Source organism: Cydia splendana, chromosome 12, assembly GCF_910591565.1.
Source record: "Cydia splendana chromosome 12, ilCydSple1.2, whole genome shotgun sequence".
Lineage (NCBI taxonomy): Eukaryota > Metazoa > Arthropoda > Insecta > Lepidoptera > Tortricidae > Cydia > Cydia splendana.
In genome coordinates, this window is record NC_085971.1 from 8,597,144 (window position 1) to 8,600,557 (window position 3,414).

Below are 3,414 nucleotides of genomic sequence, written 5' to 3' on the forward strand. Positions count from 1 at the left end.
TGAAAAATAAAAACATTTATGATAACAAAATTTTTTTGGACACAATTTAAGAATCACCCAAATGTATGAAACAGGCCCTAAGGCAAGTGTACACGTTCATAGGGGCCTTTTTATTCTTCTTATGGTACCGTCTCCTGCCGGAGGTTGGCTATTATTAGGTCTATTTTTACTTTTGAATCGCTTGGAACAGCGATCTGGTGGTTATCATAGGGGCCTTATTAGGTAAAAAAAATAATGTAGTTCTCCAAAATGGAGTTAATTAGAATACTGGTGTCTTAAATAAAGTAACTTAATTTAAGCTCAGGAATGCACTCTTTAAATTAAAGGAATTATAAACAAAACGATAATAATTTATTTTCCTAAAGTTAAATAACCTCTGTATCTCTGTTTCTTTACCTTGGACTAGTTTAATATATAGATTTAACTTAGTAAGTAAAATACATTGCTTTCTGTACCAATTCGCGCCTATGTATTTGTAACTCGGATGTAAGCTGGTTTCCTACAGGACAGGCATCGCCTAGTGTAGGAATCAGGCCAACTACAGGAAAGGCACTCCTTATTCTTTCAAATTCTATACCTGTACAGTGCATTAACTTAAGTTTTGTGTATAACTAATCTGAATTTGTAAAGATGAATAAATGTGTTTTATGTTTTATGTTTAAACATGGTGTATGTTTATATATTAACAGTAATTTTATTAAGAACATACAGATGTTCCCTCGGGTATCAAATATACCTATGAGTGATTGAAAGGAACTTTTACTTCAAAGAAAATAAACAAGTAAATTTCCATACGCTGCAGCGCGAATAAAAAACTTTCCAATAGGATGTAAATAACCCACCCATCTGACATCCTCAAGGGTTTGAAAGCAATCTAGGGGCCCTCCTACTATTTTTCTTTTGAAAGCAACACAAAGCAATTGTTGCCGGTTGTAGCCATCATCGGGAATAGGTGTACCTATTCTTCGATATTGAACGGCCATTTCTTTTTCTATTCAGCGTGCAGGAAAGTGGTGCGAGGTTGTTATGTGCAACGGTGTTTTGGCGCGAAATTGAAACTTTTCGCGATATAGTGTCGATCGCTGGTCGTTTTCGGTCCATTCCTATGCAATTGCGGGTAAAGGGAAGGTAAGACAATATAAGTCTGAATTTATAAATTCGGCACTAAGAAACTCCGTTGTTTGAGTAGGTAGTTACGTAGTTCAAGAATTACATGTCTAAATAAAGAGTATCCTAGGCTTGTCAAAATATTTAGAGATATCGATATGAGCAGAGAACTCTTTTTAAATATTGTATTAGATACTCGTAGACAACGCACAAGCCTGAAACAGATATACTATGTTACATATTGTTTACTGGCCTTAGATACCATCTACCTTTCCATTCTGTATCCTTCAAATGTAGTGGAGCTCCAATAACGAAGGATTTTGAAATTCCACCATTGAGGGCGTGGTTGAAAGTTTATAACGACATCTACGAGGCCGAGGCTAATAAAAACTATGTTGAGCGCTGCTTCTAAAATGGAAACAATAATTGGATAAAGGAGGCTCCTTTAATAATAATATGAATGCATTTTTGTGTACTCTTTTAAGAATAAAATAATACTTACACCGAATAAGAAAAATATATCTACCTTTTTTTCCAATAAATTGCATTACATAATGCAATTGCATTTGCAATAATTGCATAAAAATATGTGATTTAAAAATACACATGATTTTACAGTTTAATATGCTAGTTAATAGCTAGTTGTTACTTTTTAACAAGTACATCATTTAACAACCGCATTAGGTATATAACCAGACCCTGTTCGCTAAAGTAAAAATAAACATAATTCTCGATTCTAATGTAAATAAGAAACCCTCGTCAAGATAAAACGGACATGTGCCTAAATCCTCACTTCTTTCATTCATATTAATAGTATTTTTTGTTAAAGGGAAAGATTGGCAATTACTCAAATGTAATGCTTAATAGCGTAGATGCTCGTACGGATATATTATTATCAGAATTACAGTGTTCATAAGGTTACCAATTTTATTCACATTGAATTTGACACCATATTTTGATTTCAGTAGGTATTTTAATTGATCACTAATTTAACCAGTAACATTAGTGAAATTAAAATCTAGAAACGAACTGAAATAGATAAGTTAGGTATACAAGTGTTTGTTACCTCATAATAATTTTTGAGAAATATCGAAATCACTCTTTAAAACGATCGTCAACTAAATATTAAAATAAAGCCAGAATAAGTATTTTTGGGAGGGTATTATTCAAGAGTCGCCCTCAAGTGTGATTTCCAAAACCCAGAACATTGGGCAGTAAAAATGGGCTATGAATTATTTTTATGTAGTGGCACTGCGCAGTAAGTAAAGCCACATTCCCCTACAAGGGGTAACCGCCATTATAGGGATTTACGGATGTTTGGGCCGCATCAACCGCGTCTCTAAAAAATGGACGGCCATGCATTAGGGACGGCGGAGGGTTAAAACGCTTAGCCTTGCAGCATTTAGGGTCTGAGATAACTTTATTTTTATTTTGCCCTATTAGAGTGCGTTGACGTGTTATCGGAGTGTAGCGATGCGAATATCGTCAGATTTACCCCGTTATCTGGATGTGCGGGACAGCAATGAATCAGCATTTCCCTTTAATTGATGGGGGTTTACGGGATGCTTTTCATTGGGAGTTTCAGATAGATAGGGAAAAAGATAGATTGTAAACTTTACAACTATTCTGATTACATTGTATATCACTATAGCTATAAATAAATATTATAGCATTCAACTGATATCAGCAGAAATTTTCCTAATAATTTTAAGCTTCTTTTGAATATATTTTTGGAATATTGGCTATTCAGATCTTATATGTACCGCATACTTACCTATATCAATGAAATAATAATACAAATTATATAACAATGGTCTCATTTTAATTCTACTAACGAAACTTGTTCTGATGGGGTTAATTTATTTCACATTATAAATATACTTTAAAGGGTTTGCTACAATTTGGTGCCGCTACACCCCCAAATTGGTTTTCGACCATCATCACTCCCGCATTCTAGATCGTAATTTAGTTTCCATCGCATACATATTCAGTAGGAAGCAAAATATCAAATTAAGCAGAACAATGCGTGACAACGCTACCCATCACGAGAGGGTCTTACTTTACTAAAGGTAAATTTAATAAGAACTTTTATCTCTACCATAAATCCTTTTAAATGAACAATAGCTCCAATCACGATGGAAAGGCAATCTCGCTGAAATATCAAAGCAAGCGGTACGGTTTCCTTAATGGGTGCAATTTTGCAATTTCAATCAAATGTAACATTATCTGACAAGGCTTCCGTTTGCCGGCACTAAGGAGTAGGTAACTGGCGCCCTGGCGCCTATTAGTTTGAAATATGCTGGCTTG